The sequence below is a fragment of the Geotrypetes seraphini genome, chromosome 5 (assembly GCF_902459505.1).
Source record: "Geotrypetes seraphini chromosome 5, aGeoSer1.1, whole genome shotgun sequence".
NCBI classification, from domain to species: Eukaryota; Metazoa; Chordata; class Amphibia; order Gymnophiona; family Dermophiidae; genus Geotrypetes; species Geotrypetes seraphini.
This window is the reverse complement of record NC_047088.1, coordinates 143,829,192-143,850,373: the sequence shown is the minus strand read 5'-3', so window position 1 is coordinate 143,850,373 and position 21,182 is coordinate 143,829,192. Positions and strand designations below refer to the sequence as shown.

The 21,182-nt window shown below is 46.4% G+C and overlaps 1 long non-coding RNA gene across 1 annotated transcript in view; it reads left to right on the top strand.

Annotated features, from left to right (window-relative positions):
* LOC117361540 overlaps window positions 1-20,587 on the top strand; it is a 39,166-nt gene extending 18,579 nt beyond the window's left edge. Inside the window, exons 3-4 of the long non-coding RNA XR_004539681.1 lie at window positions 4,221-4,506; window positions 19,586-20,587. This is a non-coding gene — a long non-coding RNA (uncharacterized LOC117361540). The remainder of the gene's footprint in view (window positions 1-4,220; window positions 4,507-19,585) is intronic.
* Window positions 20,588-21,182: the final 595 nt, after the last annotated feature.

The window sequence follows — 21,182 nt, the reverse complement described above, 5'->3', positions numbered from 1 at the left end:
GGAGTTATGGGCACATGTGCAGCCACCTTTATCATTCAGCCCTTTACCATAGCTACCATGATCACCCCACAGATAGATGGTCCCTAACCTAGGTTTCTCACCCTGATGCAAATTTCTGCCATTCTCCAGGGGGGAGGGGGGAACAGCAAAGGTGGGTAGCAGGATCTGTGTCTCTGACAGAGTCCCCTGTCATTGTTCACCCAGCTGCAGGAATTCACACACACCTACATATGTGAGAAACAAGGAAACAATGGCCCCATCTGTGCCATACAACTTTCCAGTAAATACCTGCCCACCCAGGGCTACCAACAGTCCAACCCATCCTGCTTGCCCATAGCCAGCTTACCCTATTATAAGACAAACGTCTCTGCTTGCATTGCTCTGGGGTTCTCTGCTATGTCATCTCGTTGGTACTACACCACAGAGATGTCCACCAGGTAATCATACCTGCTCCCAGTTGTCCATGTCCCTGCCTCCCAACAGATAGCTGCACCACTTTGCTAGCTATGTAGGATGTATTGATCTCATTGGCAAACCTTTTACGCAAATAGGGTAAACTCCTGCTTCCAAACAGCCAGCCTAGGACCAGCCCACCACCCCGGAAGACTAGCCTGCCACCCTGGAGGCCATTCTGGAAGGCTAGGACCAGCCCAACCCTGAGAGAGCTCCGTGACCAGTGGGAGATGCCACTCCATCCACAAACTGGATCCTCAGCAAGGGAGGACTCCTGGAGGGACCTGCCCCTCCTGGAGGAGAAAGAAGAGCATTTGCCCCTACCCAGTATCACTTAAGGGGCCAGCTGCTGTGGCAAGTGCTGCAACTGGCACATCTGCCATGTCTGCTGCTGCGCCCAGCCAGGCTGAGCACCACCTCTAGCTCCTGCAGAAAATCTCAGTTATGCATAGCTACATGTCAAATAGTAGGCATGCTCCAGAGGCTTTATGAGAAGCGCTACCACCCTCACTGAGGGCCATGAACATATACTCGGACTGGAAAAGCGTCACCAGTGGAGTGCCGCAGGGTTCAGTGCTTGGGCCTGTGCTCTTCAACATATTTATAAACGACCTGGAAATTGGAACGACGAGCGAGGTGATTAAATTTGCAGATGATACAAAATTATTCAGAGTAATGAAGACGCAGGAGGATTGCGAAGACCTGCAACAGGTCCTAAACATGCTCAAGAAATGGGCCGCGACATGGCAAATGAAGTTTAACATGGACAAGTGTAAGGTGATGCATGTTGGTAACAAAAATCTTGTACACAAATACAGGATGTCTTATGCAGTACTCTGAGACACTCCAGGAAAGAGACTTGGGAGTACTGGTCAACAAGTTGATGAAACTGTATGCGCAATGCGCGGGGGTGGCGAAAGGGGCAAATAGAATGCTTGGAATGATTAAGAAGGGGATCACGAACAGATCAGAGAATGTTATCATGCCGCTGTACCGGGCCATGGTACGACCTCACCTGGAATACTGCGTCCAGCATTGGTCACCATACATGAAGGACACAGTACTACTCAAAATGATCCAGAGAAGAGCGACTAAAATGGTTAAGGGGCTGGAGGAGTTGTCGTACAATAAGAGATTAGAGAAACTGGGCCTCTTCTACCTTGAAAAGAGGATACTGAGAGGGGACATGATTGAAACCTTCAAGATAATGAAGGGGATAGACTTAGTAGATAAAGACAGGTTTTCACCCTCTCCAAGGTAGGAAGAACGAGAGGGCACTCTCTAAAGTTAAAAGCAGATAGAATCCGTACAAACGTAAGGAAGTTCTTTTTCACCCAGAGAGTGGTGGAAAACTGGAACGCTCTTCCGGAGGCTGTCGTAGGGGAAAACACCCTCCAGAGATTCAAGACAAAGTTAGACAAGTTCCTGCGGAACTGAAACGTACGCAGGTAGGGCTTGTCTCGGTTAGGACGCTGGTCTTTGACCTAGGGGCTGCCGCGGGAGCGGATTGCTAGACACAATGGACCACTGGTCTGACCCAATAGCAGCAATTCTTATGTTCTTATAGCCAAGTGTCTCTGTTTACATGTTTGATATGTATGGGGGGTGTCAGGAGTTTGAGATGGCCAGGAGCTGGCAGCAGGAGGGAGTGGGCATCCCTCCTGCCAATTGTGGTGTTGGCGGTGCACGGTGTTGGCAGTGGGGAGGGGGAGGGGGGACCGCCATCAGGGGTTTTTTTTTCTTTTTCTTTAATGGGGCAGATGTGTGTATGTAACATCACCGGTGCTGTGGTGTATACAAAACAAAAAAGATTTTTCCTCTCTCCGTTAGGTCCTAGCTCATATTCACTATCTGGAAGGATATACTTTTCAAGTCTGACATACTGTAATCACAAAACAGAAAATAAAATTGTTTTTCTATCTTTTGTTGTCTGGTCATTTTATTATTCAAATCATGTTGGTCCCAGGCTCTGGTTTCTGTTTGTCTTCTGTTAACTTGCTCACCAGGGTCTCCTGCCCATTTGATACCTTCTTTTTTCTCCGTGCTCACCATCCATCCTCTATCAAGTTTCAAGTTTATTTAAAAATTTATTATACTGCCTAATCAGGCTTCTACGCGGTGTACATCAATCAATTAAAACAACTTCATTAATAAATATAAACATAACTGGGGAAAGTTTAACAAGACAGAAACTTGAACGAAAAGGGGTAGAACTACAAAATTAAAAGAAAAGGAACAAACAAAAGGTATAGTAGTAATCCTAGGTGAGGAATATCATGTTGTCCTTATGAGGACAGTTGCTACTCAAAAGCATCTTTAAACAGAGGGAGGGTGCAGTAACTGAAAATATATTTGATCGCATGGTGTTAATATGTTTTAAAGATGGAATATTGAGAAGATGTTGTGTATTGGAACAAAGGGTTCTGAGAGGGAGTGTAAGGAATAAGAAGTCTATTGATGAATTCTGTTTGATTACTGGCTCTGGTTTTAAATGTTAGTAAGAGGATTTTGTAAGTAATTCTATGTTCGATGGGCAGCCAATGTGCTTTTGATTAGTAAGGGTGAAATATGGTCGAACTTTCTTGCATGGAATATAATTTTAACCTCCCCTTCAACTGCCATATCCAACATTTCTTTCCCACTGTTTACCATCTCTCTCGCTCCCTGCCTTGTGTCTTGGGTCAAACCTCTATTATCCTCCATGCAGAATCTCTCCCTTCCTCCCCTCCATTATCATGTATAGTATTTCTTTCTCTCGCCCCATGCACCATCACTCCCTGACCTCACCCTATGTCCAAAATTTCTCTCTCTTCCTTCTCCATGCATGTCTCCCTCCCCTCCTCCATATGCAAGATTTCTCCCTCTCACCCCTTTCTACCTCTTTGTTGCATCTCTCCTTTCATCTCTGTCACCTCATGTCCAACAATTCTTCCTTTCTCCTCTCTCCCCCCTGTGCAGTAATTTTCCATCCCTCCCATCCCTCTCTACCCCCTTACATGAAACCTCAACTTTTAGGCCTCCTAAAGCAGCAGCAGTGGTGAACAGGTTGTTCACGGCCTGCCCGCCAAGGCTTCCCTTTGCCGCATCATCAATGATGTCATCAGTGATGCAGAAGAGGGAAGGTCCCAGCAGGGCAGGCCAGGAGAAGCATGTTCAGAGCACTGCCTCTGCCCGCCAGAAACCGCCATTGCTGCTGCCACTTTAGAAGGCCCAGAAGTATTGTCAGTACTCACTGAATCAGTGAGTCCGATATTTCCAGCAAATGAATTGATTTGAATTGATTCACCAAAGTGAATCGGGCAGCACTAATAAGTACTGAAGCCACAGCCATATCCACAGGCGGAGGCAGCTCCTGGCTGGTTAATTCACTTGTGCAGGGCTCTTTACTTACATTCAATAGCAGTTAAGCAGTTAGTACCCCTGAATATGAGCACAATAGCTAAAGTGAAAACTAGCTATTTTTTAGGCATTCTAGGTACGGAGTCAGCATTTAACTGCCTAACACTGGCTTTTACAAAGCTACAAAAGAGGCTTCTACCACGGGCCAGTGAGGTAAATGTGGGCCAGTGAGAATTCTATGAGTGTTGGAGCATTTACCTTGCCTGCCTTTGCAAATAACCCACCCCACAAACTACACTCCCACAACTGCCCCACTACCTTTCAAATTGCCTACCACCAAAAACTATCCCTGTAATTGCCACATCACCATCATATGAAGAGAAAACTTGCCACAGAGGCAAAAACTCACAGTAATAACTTTTTTCCAGGTACATCCGAAGCAGAAAGCTTGTGAGAGAATCTGTGGAACCACTAGATCATCAAGGAGCAGAAGGGGCACTGAGGGAGGACAAGACCATAGCAGAGAGACTGAATAAATTATTTGCTTTGGTCTTTACAGAAGATGCAAGAGATCTACCTGAAGCAGAAATGATTTTCGAGGGTGATGATGTGAAGGAACAAAAAGAAATCTTGGTGAATCTGGAAGATGTACTCTGTCAAACTGACAAGTTAATAAGTGATAAATCACCTGGTCTGGAATGATTACACACCAGGGTACTGAAAGAATTCAAACATGACATTTCTGATCTGCTGTTAGTGATATGTAATCTGTTCTTAAAAATCTTCCATAGTATCTGAAGGTTGGAGGGTAACCAATGTAACAATGATTTTAAAAAAATAGGGGTTTCAGGGGTGATCTGGGAAATTACAGGCCGATAAGCCTGACTTCAGTTACAGGCATGATAGTGGAAACTATTACAGTATAAAGAATAAAATTACAGAACACATAGATATACACAGTTTAATGGGTCAGGGTCAGTGTCAGCATGGGTTCAGCCAAGGGAAGCCTTGCCTCACTAATTTGCTTCATTTCTTTGAAGAAGTAAATAAATCTGTGGACAAAGGTGAGCTGTTTGACATGCAATATGATATCTAAATTCGAGTTTAGATGTTTTGAAGAACATGCCCAAAACATCTATCTTGGGGTTTGGTTTTGTTTTTCCAAAAATGGCCACTTTTCAAATGCACAAATAAGCCATTGGAATATAGCATTTTTATTAGACTGGCCACACAGACATCCCAGCAGAGCTGTGGGGCACCTTAGGAGGCACTGCAGAGAACCTCACAGAAAAAGGCCCAAGTACACACCTCACCATAACCCCTTATAGTATATGAGGAGCTCTACAAACCCCAAACTGTACTCCACCCGAAAGGCTATTATGCCTGCAGGTATCACCTATATTTATTTATTTATTGGGATTTATTAATCGCCTTTATGAAGAGATTCACCCAAGGTGGTGTATAGCAACATAAACACTATGGGGCTCGTAATCGAAAGAGAAAAACGTCCAAAAACAGGCCTAAGTCGGCACTTGGCCGAACATTGTCAAAATACGGCCAAGTGCCGATAATAAAAATGAGTTTTGGATGTATTTCTAAATGACCTAGGCCTTCATAGTGCCGCTGAACAACCATAGTTAAACGGGGCGTTTCAGGAGGAGTGTTGAGGGTGGGATTTAGGCAGGCTTAGACTTAGTCATACTGCATGTATAACCGAAAGTTATACAGCACAGGACTGACGGAACTTGAACGTTGTGACTTAGACCATTTAAAACATGGTCTAAGTCACAAAAACCCACCTAAAGTGAACAGATAAGCATTGCAAACACATAATAGAGATCCACACACACTACCCCAGTGATCACCACCACCCCCCCTTAAAAATATTAATCACAACTTGAAAATTGTGCCTCCAGAACATCATCACCTGGCAGCCTGGCATAGGAAAGTCTAGTCATGCTACACAGAGGCGTCTTAAGCAGTTTTGGAGGTGAGTTAGGGACCCATGGAGGAGGGCCCCATGCCCATAAGCCCCTGTAATCACTGCATTGATATTGAAACATGTGCACTCCCCTATACACCTTTTTTACTGGCATATAAGTGGCTCCTCCCAGGGAGGAGGCTGAGGCGCCTCAGCCAATCAGTACCTTAGGCCCCTCCCCATGCATCAGATGATGTGCCATGGCGGGGCCTAAGGCAGCTATTGCACAGCGGCGGCCCGGGGAGCAGGAGTAGGAGGACTTTCCTCCTGCTCTCGAAGATTGGCATAGGAGCAGGAGGGTCCGGGCACCCCTCCTGCTCCCGAAGATGGGAGCCTTGTTGGAAGGAGCAGGAGGACTGGGCACCCCTCCTGCTCCCAACTATTTTAAAGGTACCGGGGTGGGTGGGCCGGGCCCTACCGCCTGTGTTGGGAGGCCTAGGAGCAGGAGGGATTGAGCACCCCTCCTGCTCCCAACTTTTTGGTGGGGGGGTGGGCCGTGCCAGGAGGGGGGAGAGGGCCGTGCCAAACCAAGGGAGGGCGAGGGAGAGATCGGGACAGAGCAGGGCAGGTAGGAGAGATCGGATCTGGCGGGGTGTCCGGCAGGGTCAGTGTGTCGGGCTGGTGGGTGGGGCTAGTGTAGGCTCTCCTGCCTGCCCTGCTCTGCCCCGATCTCTCTTGCCTACTCGCTGGACTCTCCTGCTTTCTGCCACCGTTCCCCGCAGTGCAGGCCCGCTTTAAAACCACAGGGTTGCACTGCAGGGAACAGCAGGAGAGTCTGGCGAGCAGGCAGGAGAGATTGGGGCTGAGCACAATGGACCATTGGTCTGACTCAGCAGCGGCAAATCTTATGTTCTTATCTTATGTTCTTAATTAAAACAATTAAGTTAGGTGATGGTAGGATGCCTATCACCACCTAACATTTGGGTCTAAGAAGCTCATCAAATCCATCAGAGGTATTCTATATAGTTAGGTCAGAAACCGATCCTTCTTCCTCAGAACTCCCCTCTTCGTGTCCTGGTCCAAATGCTCTAGCAATCACTTTCGTGGTAAAAGTAGACTCTCTAAGGAAAATCTTTTTCAAGTTTTCAACAGAAGTTAATCCCTAATCACTCAAAGCAATTAGTAGCCTCTATAAATTTAATTGGTACACATACCTGGGCCTCTTTTACTCTGCCCTCTCTTACAGTTTTAACAAAATCTTTTATGTCATTAAGGAAAATTATTTCCCCACACAATCCAATCCCTTTGGAATGGATCAACGTACCAACCAATTGTCTTTTACCTTTGACACTCTCCATGATCAATACTAGTCTATCATCTCATTTTACCCTCTGAAATGTGGTGTCCCTCAGGGCTCTGTGTGATCCCTACTAGAGAATGACACGGTGACAAAATTCATCACCGTTCCCGTCCCCGCGGATAACCACGGGAAATAATCCCATGTCATTTTCTAGTGTCTATTTCAACCTCAGTCCTTCTACATCAGCATTCTTCAAAGCAAAGCTTGCGGGTCAGTGGTTGTGCCTAATTATACTCTGATTCTTCCCTCTCTCCTTAAAGAATGACATGCAGATGGTTATCCGTGGGGACGGGAACGGTGATGAATTTTGTCACCGTGTCATTCTCTAATTCCCTATCCCTTTTCAATATCTTTGTTTGTCCATTGGCTCTCATTATCTAACAATGTGGTAACAGTTTTCATTTTATGCTGACGATATTTTGCTTCTTTTCCCCAACTTTACCAAATTGTGTTAATCTACGTATATCCACTTCAACTGGTTGCAAAGTATAAATTATTGGCTCAGGTCTCATAGACTAGTGTTAAATACCTCAAAAATTACTGTTATGTAGTTTTCAGGCTAACAATTCCCTTTAGTTCTGTTGTTCTTTGGGACTTTCCTATACAACGAGTTAATAGTTTCAAATATTTAGGCATTTTGTTAGATTCAGAACTATCATTTTAAAAAAAGGTTTCTATACCTTTCTATACCTTGAGATGTCTCTGCTCTGTATGTCACAATTTTGATTTTCAGTCACTATATACTCACTGTGTTACTTTTCTCAAGGATGGATTATTGTAATGTCATTCTTGCAGGCTTCTCGCAATATCAAATGAAGTGTCTCCAACTTCTGCAGAACACTGTAGCAAGATTACTATTCAGTGCTAAGAGATCTGATCATATTACACCTCTTCTAAAAAAAACCCAACCACCCTCCATTGGCCTCCAGTAAAATTCCATTTCCAATACAAATTATCATACTTATCATCATGCTCTATTTCAAATGTTGCCACCTTATCTTGCAAATTTAATTACTGTACATAATTAAATCATTAAATTCAGCTTATCCAGTTCATTCATTATATGAGAAAAGATCATCAATTCCTCCATCTTCACATGCACATTTGAAGTCTACTGTACATGTCAGTCAGCCTTTTTCTATCTCTCCCCTTTACTCTGGAATGCCCTTCCAATCTTCTTCCGCAAAGAAGTCCTTTAAAAATGCTAAGGTCCAACTGAAAATTAATTTCTTCACACAGGCATTTGGGGACAGAAATTCAGTTTAAAACTTTTTTCCTGGGGCCATGGATCCTGTGAGAGACTTTTTACGACCTTTTAAATTTTTTTATCTTTCACTCAGGCTGAATGCTAATTTTGCTACTTTTTTAACATGGAGTTCTTTTCCTGACTCGTGTTTTTATTGATATGTATGTTCACCGCGCTGACCTGTATTCTCAGTAAGGGCGGAATATCAAATGCTAAATATACAAACAAATTTACACTAAAATACAAAGGAGGGTTCACAAACTTTTTTCCACATTGTGTCTCAACAATGTCTTTCTTCCTTGCTATGCCTTTACTCGACTGTTGCCTTTGTTTTTCCTCCCCTCAACCCCAACACATAAGAATATGCATTACAGAGGCATCCATAAACATCTGAAGTTTACTCCAGAAGCCCAGTCTTTAGTTTTTCTCAGTTGTAAATCATCCTTTTCTCTTTGATCGGAAGTCAGTCAGTCATGTAGCGATTTCCAGTGAACTAATTACTGAGTTAAAACAATCATCTCCACTTCACAAATCCCACCTAAGGCTTTCCAGATGTCATCACATCTGTTTTGCCAACAGTTCAGCCATCAAATTCTTCATACCAAGCAAGGCTGAATTTAAGATTATGATACCCATAAGCAGAGAAACAAGGTGGGGCTGCAGTCCCCCTTGGAGATCAGAAAGGTAGAACTGGGTATCAGTAATTTTGAGTAATTCCAGAAAGTTGACCCACTAACCTAGTCCTCAGGACACATCAAGCCAGTCTCGTTTTCAAGATAGCCAAAATGAATATTCATGAGATAAATTTGCATGCACGCTCTGTCTCCATTGCATGCAAATCTCTCTCATGCATATTTATTGAATCAATCACCTCATACAGAGCTAAATATACTCCAGTAAATAGCATTATATATACACAATATACCTATTCAAACTCGCTATTACACCAACTCTTATTAATTTAAATTTCAAATATTTATTATTTTTATAACATCATACCATTCACAATATCATTCACCCCACTTTTCTAAATGAAACCCTCCCGTTCCTTTCAATCACCCCAAAGTTCACTCATTCATTGTTCAAATCCTGTTGTTTGAGGCAAGATGGTGGAAACAGAGTACACCAGCTGATTACCTGCTTTGGAACTAAACCCGATCTCAGGCTGCAAAGTAGGAGGAGGGAGACCCCCCTGACTTCAGCTCCTGAAGATGCACTGATTGCGAAACACAGAACTATGTTGGGCTGAGTGCTGAAATGATTTATTTGCTTTTGAAGAGGAAAATATGGAGAATTGGACAACATGATGGGATTTGAAAATGTATCCATGAAACAATAGTGAGACTGGAGGACTGTGGTTGAACAACAAGGCAAACATTTGCTCAAAGATTCATAGCAGGATCTTAACAATGAATGAGTGAACTTTGGGGTGATTGAAAGGAACAGGAGGGTTTCATCTAGAACAGGGGGTGAATGATATTGTGTATATTGTGAATGGTATGTTATAACTTATAAAAATAATAAATATTAGAAATTTAAATTAATAGAGTTGGTGTAATAGCAAGTTTGAGTAGGTATATTATGCATATTTCTTGTGGATATTCTGAAAAAATTGATTGGCTGGGTGTGTCCTAAGAACTGGGTTAGGAACACCTACTCTAGACATATGGTACCAGGTATGGGCCATATCAATCAATAAATGAAGATACATAGGACAGAGGGCTAGACTGTAGAAATGCTTCCGAAATTACAAAAAATTATACGAGGGATTTTCAAAAAGTTTCTGCACTTTTATTTTTTTTATAAACATCATTAAATATCTCAAAAGCAAACTACATCACTTATCCCAGGACAAGCAGGCATGATATTCTCACATGTGGGTGACGTCATCTACGGAGCCCCGGCGCGGACAGCTTTTCAAGCAAACTTGATTGAAGTTTCAAGTTTGCACACTGCACCACGCATGTGCATGCCTTCTCGCCCACTAGAGGGCGCATCCCACCTCGTGGTCCTCAGTTCAATTTTTTCCGCGGAGCAAGAAAGCCCTGTGGATCTGAGCTCCAGTGTTTTTGCCTTCTAGCTGCCGCGTTTAGTTTGTCTTTCCATCGAATTAGTTCGCGGTGCTGTTTTTCTTTTCGGTTCTTTTCAAAAAAAAAAAAAAGAAAGTATTTCGTTTTTCGTCTGGCTCCGGGGGCTCCCGGAAGCCGTGGCCGTGGGACGTCGGTACGTTCCCGGCCCTCTTCTTTTTCTTCGTGGATGTCCCGTCCTGTTACGGGATTCAAAAAGTGCAGCCGGTGTGAGAGGTTGCTTTCCATCACTGACCCTCACCGGTGGTGCATTGTCTGTCTTGGGCCCGAACATCCGACAGAGTCGTGTGATCGCTGTGCTACCTTCCAAAACAGGGCCCTCCGTCGCCGCAAGGCCAGAATGGCGGAATTGTTCGCCGTCGACGCGCCGCCTAAGGCCTCAACGTCGGCCTCGGCTTCGGCCCCGGCCTTGACCTCGGCCTCGGCGTCCTCGGGGACCTCGGCCTCGCCTCGGCCATCCTCCTCGAAGGCGTCGTCCGTGAAGCAAGCTTCGGGTAAGTCCTCTGTTCCATCCCCTTCAGCAAAGAAGCCATCCTCGAGTCAGGCCAAGGCGGGTGGGTCGACCCCGGCCCCGCATCGGACCTCGACTCCGCACACCCCGAGGGAATACTCGAGACCGAGGTCGCCCTCCAGGGAGTGTGCCCCGGACTCGGAACTCCCCACCTTCGTGGGGATTCCGGCCTTCCAGGATCTCCTCCGAGCTCTGATCTCATCGGAGCTGTCGGGAGCCCTGGAAGTGTTGCAACGTGTTGCGGTTCCGGCGGCCTCGACCTCGGCCGGGGCGCCTTCGGTCTCGGAGGCCCCGGCCTCGGCTCCCTCGACCACGGGAGCCCCGGCCTCGGCGACCTCGGTCTCGGGTACTGTGGCCCCGTTCACCTCGGTCTCGGCCCCGCCCCGGACCTCGACCTCGGGGGAACCCCCTGAGCGGAGTGTAAGGCCCAAAGAAAAGTTGCGCAGAGTGCGCCGTCTTTCCTCCTCTTCCTCCGGGTCTTCCAGGCACGCCTCGCCCTCGACGCGACCTCGGACGGGGCGTCGATCGAGGAAGTCTAAGCGACCCCGAGGCTCGCCTCGGCGCGACCGTTCCTCGTCGTTCGGGGGCGAGGCGCTGCAGGTGTCGGAGTTGCGCCTCGACAACCCGAGGCTCCTCCGCTCACCTCGTGGGAAGTCTTCCCGGGCCGCCTCGCCGAGGAAACGGGAGAGTGTCCCACGAACCCCGGGATCCTCACCCAAGGGTTCTGCGAGGAGGACAACTTCCCCTTCCCCCTCGAGGGCCCTCGAGAGGGGATCCTGGGACTCGGGATCTGTTAGGGATCCTCATTATTCCCATGAGGCCTCCCCCCTCTCCTCGGTGGGGCGGTCGAGAACCCCGTCCCCCCAGGCTAGGCCGTCCTCGTTCTCATCCTTCGTTCAGGACATGGCCCAAGCCCTGGGGATTGACCTGATGGTAAGTTCTCGGTATTCCAAAGAATTTTTGGAGGAACAGGACCTCCCCACTCCTCCTAGAGAGGTGCCTAGACTCCCTCTCAACAGTGTCCTTTTGCAGACCTGGCTGAAGAACTTGTCAAACCCTCTTACAGTCACGTCTGTACCTTCAAAAATGGAATCGAAATATAGGACGATTCCTCCTAAAGGGTTCGATAAGGCGCAGCTCTCACACCAGTCTCTTCTGGTGGAGTCTGCTCTAAAAAAATCACAGCCCTCACGGGTTTCTGCGGCGGTTCCACCAGGCAGGGAGGGGCGGACCCTGGACAAGTTTGGCCGTCGCCTCTATTCAAATTCCCTGATGGCCACCAGGGTTCTAAATTACGCCTTCACCTTTTCCTCCTATTTGCGTGGTATGGTGAAGGACCTCCCTCAATATCGAAACTCGTTACCGGACTCCCAAAGAGCAGGATTCGATAAGTTTATGTCCAACCTGTCCCAATTGCGGTTGTACCTATTCCATGCAGTGTACGACGCCTTTGAGCTGGTTTCGAGGGTGTCGGCCCTCGCAGTGGCCATGCGCCGCTTGGCCTGGCTTCACACCCTCGACATGGACCCAAACCTGCAGGAACGCCTTGCAGACTTGCCTTGTGTGGGGTCCGAGTTATTTGACGAGTCATTGGATGCGGCGACCAAACGCTTGTCGGAGCAGGAGCGCTCTCTAGCATCCCTGGTCCGCCCCAAACCTAGGCCCCCGCCGCAGAAACCCTTTCGGCCTCCGCCGCGCCGATACCCTCAGAAGTCGACCCCGGCTTTCTCGAGACCGCCTCCGAGACGTCCGTCTCAGCGAGGCAGAGGGGGACAAACCCAAGCCCCGGCGCAGGGCCCTTCTAAGCCCGCGCCTTCCTTTTGACAGGCTGAGCGGATGGGGCGGGTTCCCCTCCGCACTTTCACAGGAACCCCTTCCTATCGGGGGCCGTCTTCGGTACTTCCTGGAGGCATGGACCGGGATTACCTCAGACGCTTGGGTGCTCCGGATCGTCTCCGAGGGCTACTCGCTCAACTTTGTGTCCTCGCCGCCGGACAGTCCCCCAAGCTTAGTCCCCTGCAATCGTTCGCAGCTACCGACCCTTATAACCGAAGCAAATGCCCTCTTGAAGCTTCGGGCGGTCGAGCCGGTCCCCAAGGACCAGCGGGGTACGGGGTTTTACTCCCGCTACTTTTTAGTTCCAAAAAAGACCGGGGACCTGCGCCCCATACTGGACCTCAGGAAGCTCAACAAATTCCTGGCCCGGGAGAAGTTTCGAATGCTATCTCTCCCGGTTTTGTATCCTCTCTTGGAGGAAGGGGACTGGATGAGCTCCCTCGACCTGAAGGAAGCATACACCCATGTTCCGGTGCACCCCGCCTGCCGAAGATTCTTACGATTCCAGGTGGGGGACCTCCACCTCCAGTACAGGGTACTGCCCTTCGGCCTGGCCGCGTCCCCACGAGTATTCACGAAGTGCATGGTGGTGGTTGCGGCAGCCCTGAGGTCACGTGGACTCCATGTGTTCCCTTACCTGGACGATTGGCTCATCAAAGCCCCGACCAGGGAGGGGGTTATCTCAGCGACCCGACAGTCTATTGCCTTCCTGCAAACTCTCGGGTTCGAGATAAACTTTCCAAAGTCTCAGTTGAGGCCGTCTCAGTCTCTTCAATTCATAGGTGCGGTGCTGGACACGGTGCGCCTGCGCTCCTACCTGCCGACCCAGCGGTTGGAAGCCTTGGTACGGATGAGCCGCCAGGTCTCCCAACTATCGAGGGTGTCGGCCAAGCACATGATGATGCTGCTGGGCCATATGGCCTCGACGGTACATGTCACGCCGTTTGCGAGGCTACATCTGAGGATCCCTCAGTGGACCCTCGCGTCCCAGTGGCGTCAGGAGTGCGACCCGGTGTCTCGCCTCATTTCGGTGACTCCGCTTTTGCGGAAATCGCTGCGCTGGTGGACAGACTCTTCAAATCTGTCCATGGGGCTACTGTTCCGCACTCCGCCTTTCCGCAAGATCCTGACCACGGACTCCTCGGAGTACGCGTGGGGAGCCCATCTCGACGGTCTTCACACGCAGGGCCTGTGGTCGGCAGAAGACCGTCGCTGTCATATCAACGTGCTGGAGCTGCGGGCCATCTTCCTAGCACTTCGAACCTTCGTTCACATATTGCAGGACCAGGTAGTCCTCGTCCGCACGGACAACCAGGTGGCAATGTACTATGTGAACAAGCAGGGGGGAATGGGGTCTTGGCCCCTCTGTTCCGAGGCTCTCCGCCTGTGGGAGTGGGCGGCCTCCCGGAACATCTTCCTCCGGGCGGTCTACATCCAAGGAGAACGGAATTGCCTGGCGGACAAACTCAGTCGACTTCTGCAACCGCACGAGTGGAGCCTACACTCAGCAGTTCTGCGCGAGGTTTTCGCTCGCTGGGGAACGCCACAGGTGGATCTGTTTGCCTCTCCGGAGACACACAAACTACCACTATATTGTTCTCGGATGTACTCGCGGGACCGTCTAGAAGCGGATGCCTTCCTACTAGACTGGGAAGGGAGGTTCCTGTATGCATTCCCTCCGTTCCCTCTGATCATGCGAACGTTGGTACACCTAAAATCGTCCACGGCCACGATGATTCTCATAGCACCTCGGTGGCCGCGTCAGCACTGGTTCTCCCTGCTGCTCCAGCTCAGTGCCAGGGAGCCTCTTCCCCTGCCTGTATCTCCTTCTCTGCTGTCGCAGAGTCAAGGATCCATGTTACATCCCAATCTGCAGTCATTGCACCTGACAGCGTGGTTTCTTGTTCCCTGACTCCTCCGGACCTGTCTCAATCGGTGAGGGAGGTGTTGGAAGCCTCCCGCAAGATCTCGACGAGGCTTTGCTATGCGCAGAAATGGACCAGGTTTTCCACCTGGTGTTCGTCTTTTCACCTGGATCCGGTATCAGTCCCGGTATCCTCGGTTTTGGACTATTTATTCCATTTGTCGCGCTCTGGCTTGAAAACCACTTCGGTGCGGGTTCATCTCAGTGCGATTTCTGCTTTCCACCAACCTCTGGATGGACGCCCTCTGTCACTCCATCCCTTGGTGACACGCTTCATGAAAGGGTTACTCAGGGTTTGTCCCCCTCTTAAGCCTCCGTCGGTCGTGTGGAATTTGAATGTGGTCCTGGCTCAACTGATGAAACCCCCTTTTGAGCCACTCAACAAGTCCCTCTTGAAATTTCTGACTTGGAAGGTGGTGTTTCTGATCGCCCTCACCTCCGCCAGGCGGATTGGGGAGTTGCAAGCCTTGGTTGCGGACCCTCCTTTCACTGTCTTTCATCACGACAAGGTGGTTCTCCGCACCCATCCTAAGTTTTTACCTAAAGTTGTTTCTGACTTCCACCTCAATCAGTCCATTGTCCTTCCTGTGTTCTTCCCGAAGCCCCACTCCCATCCTGGCGAGACGGCGCTTCACACGCTTGACTGTAAGAGGGCGTTGGCATATTATCTTCAACGCACCAGGTCTCATCGGAAGGTTCCTCAATTGTTCTTGTCCTTCGATCCCAATCGATTAGGGCATCCAGTTTCCAAGCGCACTCTGTCTAACTGGTTGGCCGCTTGCATTTCCTTTTGCTACGCTCAGGCCGGCCTTCCTCCCCCGGGTCGAGTCACGGGGCACAAGGTCCGAGCAATGGCAGCTTCGATAGCCTTTCTCCGATCCACTCCGATGGAGGACATATGTAAGGCTGCCACTTGGTCTTCGGTTCATACATTCACCTCTCATTACTGTCTGGACACTCTATCCAGGAGTGACGGCCGGTTTGGCCGGTCAGTTTTGCAAAATCTGTTTTCCTGAATTGCCATCCTCCCACCTGCCCTACTTTGGTTAGCTTGGAGGTCACCCACATGTGAGAATATCATGCCTGCTTGTCCTGGGATAAAGCACAGTTACTTACCGTAACAGGTGTTATCCAGGGACAGCAGGCATATATTCTCACAACCCGCCCGCCTCCCCGGGGATGGCTTCCTTGCTAGTTATGGAACTGAGGACCACGAGGTGGGATGCGCCCTCTAGTGGGCGAGAAGGCATGCACATGCGTGGTGCAGTGTGCAAACTTGAAACTTCAATCAAGTTTGCTTGAAAAGCTGTCCGCGCCGGGGCTCCGTAGATGACGTCACCCACATGTGAGAATATATGCCTGCTGTCCCTGGATAACACCTGTTACGGTAAGTAACTGTGCTTTTTCCACATAATCACCCTGTTTTGTGATACATTTTTCCCAGCATCCTACGAACACACCCTCTTCTGCCCCAACCTTTTCCCATGAAAATATGAAAGTGTGGAAACTTTTTGAAGAATCTTTGTAGTAACATAGTAGATGAGGGCAGATAAAGACCTGTCTGCTCAACAGGATACACTCAATATGCGATGTGATACTACTTATGCAGACTTAATTTGTCTTTGCCATTGTCAGGGTACAGACCGAAGAAGTCTGCCTGGCATTGGCAAGATTTATGGCTTACCTGCATCCTTTTGATTTAAGGGAATGATAACAGTTTTGTGTCACCATAACCTTTCACATTGAATTCACATAATATTCTGAAGTTTCTATACCAGTAAACTCAGTTCATAACAGTAATGTAGCCAGGCAGCTGATTTAGGGTGGATCCAAGAGCAAAGTAGATGGTCCAAAAATTTTATCTCCACTCTCCCAAGTAAAGCAAACCCAAATTTAATTTCTGCTCTTTGCCCCCCCCCCCCCCCCCCCCCGCGTCTCTCAGTGTAAATGGTATACTTTTGCTGGTGGAATCATTGAGCCCTGTCAACCACTTTACATGTTGGGCAGCCGCTAACAGTCCTTGATCCACTGCCACCAGCCTCCATGAGCATATGCTAAGTTTTGTGCATGCATGAAAACTAGTATGCTTGAGGGAGTGGCCTGTATCCAGGAACAGTGGCGGCTCCAGGACAGTGCCAGTGGCTGCCAAATATGTAAATTCTTTGTGCAGAGAGGTCTTTGGCATGCAGATGAGATTTTGGGCAGGCCTGAGCCCAAACTTGGTGGGCCCTGGTCAACCCATGACTACGCCACTGGTTCATAACCAAGGCCATCTGTGATCCCTCTCTTTCTCTATATGCATCTCAAACAATGCTGTCAGACATATCTTCATTTTCAACCTTACTAAATTTTGTTTTTGTTTCTAAGCATGCTACCAAAATGCTCACCCACTCTCTCATTAGAGCCTGCCAATGGTGTAGCCAGAATGGAATTTATTTTTTTTAGGGTGATGAAGGGTCTCTGAGGTTAAAATGGGTGGACACTAGGCATAGGGTTCTGAATTTTTTTAGTCTTACTACCATATGAGCTTCCAAATCTTCTCCAAGTCCTCAAGCAATTTCACAGTCTGCATGAGACTGTGTTGTTATGCAGACTGTTATGCAAAGTCTGCATAACAACTTTAGTTACTTGACATTTGCAAACTTGATCACCTCAATCATCTTTCCCCCTGTCCATATGTTAAAAAGCACTGGTCCCAATACAGATCCTTACAGCACTCCACTATTCACCTTCCTCCATTATGAAAAATGACAATTTAATACTGCTCTTCTGTTTTCTATTTGGCATGCTTAGACCTTTGCTACAAATCTACTATATAAAGGGCCAATTGAATAGTAATGAGACTGCCTCTGTTTTTCTTTCCAAGAAGTAGATGTGCCAATACTCTGCTGGTTCTTGTGAAGCTCATACATCGACGTTTCTGAACCTCATACATCGTATATTTCATCATGGCAGATGAGGAAGATGTGCCTGTGAGAATATGCCATAGGTGTGTGATTGAATTTTGTTAAACTTAGAAAGAGCGGTAAGCAAACTCTTGAAATATCCAGGCAGAGGTACCTACCATTACCATGTGGAAAAATGAGCTATTCACTCTGTTAAGGTATGAATATTTGGATGCTAAGAATTGTGGGTCTAGTCGTTGGAGAAAGTTCCGGGCCATTTGGGCTCCTGTTTGGGATAGTTTGTCCCATGGAGCCCGAAGTGCTCTGTTGAATTTTTGATTCTTTGGCGCTTTGACACTGGAGTGCTGGGGAGGGTGGGATGGGGTGGGGGATGGTTCTTGACTTGTTTTGTTGAGTTTTTTTAGTCTCTTTAGGTTGTGTATGTGTTCTGTTGTATCTTTTCCTTTGTATGCAAATCTGGCGTGCTCTCACAGACACATCTTTCGCATCTGCCATGATGAAACGTACGATGTATGCGGTTCAGAAACATTGATGTATGAGCTTCACAAGAACCAGCACAGCATTGCCACATCTACTTCTTGGAAATAAAAACACCTTTGTACAAACAATGGCACTAGTTTGATTCTTCATTCAGGAATATTTGAGTCAGCTCTACTGCGGATGGACAGAGATAGGCTCTATTTGACTTATGTGCTTTGTAAAGGCAATTTTTGAAATAAGAGCTCACGTGTGTTTTGCTATCAGAAAGGGTGAAGATTTATTCAATCAAGCTCTTTGGTTTCTTAATTCTTTTTGAATGTTTCTGCAATTAGTATTTCACATCGACAGTGTAGATCTTGTGTAGTAGATCAGTAATTAGTATATATTAATGAATTTTGTATTCTGTGCTTTAGAAAGCAGAGCATGAAAAAATCTAGTGTGAAGACTTTTACACCCTTGTACATGACTGTATAATCCTATCATCCTCCATTTACTCTAATTTCAGGGGAAAAAAAAGCAAGCCACCAAATTGACATGAACAAAAATACAAACTGCAGTAGACAAGGCTATTTCACAGCAATTTATTAATACATCCAAAAGAAAGAAAGAAAAAAAACCATTTTGTCACGCTATATACAGATAATACATAGTGTTTTATACACATATTACATCAGTTTATACACAAGAAAAATATACATAAAAATGTAAACTTTTGTATACAAAAACCCTTAAACAAATTAAACAAGGACCAGATAACAATAGGAGACCATCCATCATTTTATCAATTTTTTTTGTTTTTTAAATTTTTTTATGGTAATACAGTACATTCATTGAGAGAGAGTATGAGGAATTGCAAGATGCATGGCATGCTTAAGAGGTCAGTATGAACACAAGCCTTCCCTTTCTCCTTCGTTCAAATTGCTGCTCTCTCCTTCTCTAAGGGCCCCTTTTTTCAAGCTGGGCTAGAGGTTTTTAGCGCGGCCCAGTGTGGTAAGTGCTCCGATGATCATAGAATTCTTATGAGTGTCAGAGCACTTACCTTGCCGGCCCGCGCTTAAAACTCTAGCACAGCTTGATAAAAGGTTTTTTTTAAAAGAAGCATTAACATGGATTTCACTAGAGCCAAGTTGTAAACACTTTTTCTGATCTATTCTCTGCTGAAAAGAGCATCTTCTGAAGCAAAATTAAATTTCTGCAACATCACTTTGCAGCCTTCCCATTTCAGGGGAAGCGAGGAGAAGGGAAAAGTGTCTCTTACCTTTAAGCAGTCATTAACATCTTTTGTGTCTGTGTCTCAAGTATTTTCTGAATGCATGTCATGTCTAAATCATCTGTGTTTTGGGGGTAATAGGAGAGAACAATGGAAATGGGAGATGGGTAGGAAGGATTATAAAAAATAGCTTGTCCTTGCCACCATGCAGGTATTTAAAACTAAAATCTGTAAGTTTGCAGCTAGCTGCAATTGTTTCAAATATACAAATTCACATTTGCTTTTTTTTTCCCCCCCCTCCTCTCTTTTCAGGTAATCTGTGGCTGAAAACCATGCAACTCATTGCTACATGACTGTTTCCAACATCAGAATCCGGTTGAATGCTGCTTCTTTTAATGTTCATAAAATTCACTTTACATATAACACATGATTTTTGTATAGCCCTGCACCTTTCTAAAGGTTGGTCATTTTACATTTACCACAAGTCAGAAAACAAAGTGCTTGTGTGCCTCTTTGCTACTTCTGTCACACTTGCTCAGTTTCCACTAAGCAGATATACCTGCAATCCAAAATTTTTTTTACCATTTTTATATTGTAACATTAAAGGGGCTCTTTAAAACCTCACCACAAGTTGTCCAGTGTCTCCCAGACAGACTTTTGAAGTCAAGAGAATCTGTTAAACTTTAGAAAGGAGCCTTTGTATTGGGCAGCAGTGGGCAATTCTGGTTAGGCCTTTCCAGGGCCCTGTGTTAAAATGTTTCAAAAGCTTCTTAGGAGGGGGCAGAGATTAAAAACAAGGGCATAGTGCAAAGCTGTTTGTCTAGCTGAAGAGCAGCAAATGTGATGAAACAGTGCTTTAAACTTTGCTCTAAGAACTGCCACAGTCTAGGAATCCAAAAATGTATCTGCCAAAATGAATGATAGCTGGATTCCCACTGTTGAACTATCTAGACTGCCCTATATTTGCTTTAAAAAAAATGTCAACAGTTACCAAGCCTGTGTTGTGATCAAATGTTTACACACATTCAACAGATCTTTTTTTTTTTTTTTTGTCTCTTCGGGGTTGGTTTCTTTCTGTCCATTCATTAAAACCATGAACACCCCACTGCTTAAGGAGAACCATGAAATGAGCAGAAGTTAAATGGAGTTTATGCCGAATATGGTTAAAAATGCAATGTAAAATGTTTGCTCAGACATGGCCTCATAAAATGTTTGCATAAGGTCCATTTTTATCTGCCTATTCACCGACCTCCTTAGTGCTGCACTTTCTTCTGTGTTGTAGAGCCAGGCATTGTACAATTTGAAAATGGAGATTATAACCGTCAAAAAACACATCATGTTTACTTTATGCCTCATCTGACGACCAGTAGCTGCCTTCAGAATCATACCATAGAAACCTTTAAGAACTCAAGCCCATCGTCATGAATGATGAAATATATGTAAAGGAGGATTCACCTCTTTTTGTCTTAGATGTGAGAAATGCTTAGATCTGTCCACTCTTCTGTGATACCAGATATTTATCTTCCATCACTCTAAATATAAATTTGAATGGCATACATACAAGGCCACATTTTCTATGATCGCTGAGAGGACAAAAACTTGTGTAGTGGCACAGTAAAAAAAAAAACAACAACAACTTGGAAGGCTGGGGTTTTCTAAAGTCACTGACAAAAAAAAACCCAAAACAGTAAACCAATTACAGATGTAACCCTAAAGTGAACAATAAAATAAGATTCACTTATTTTTCCACTCATGCACCCTGAATTGGGGCGAGGTGGAATCTCTCCCTCATTCAAAATGCAAAATGAGCTGTCAACAAGTTTCTGCCACAGCAGTACATGTTATTTAGTAACAAATATTGGTCTAAAGTGTATATTGGAGAAAATGAAAGGCATTAAGTATAGTATAC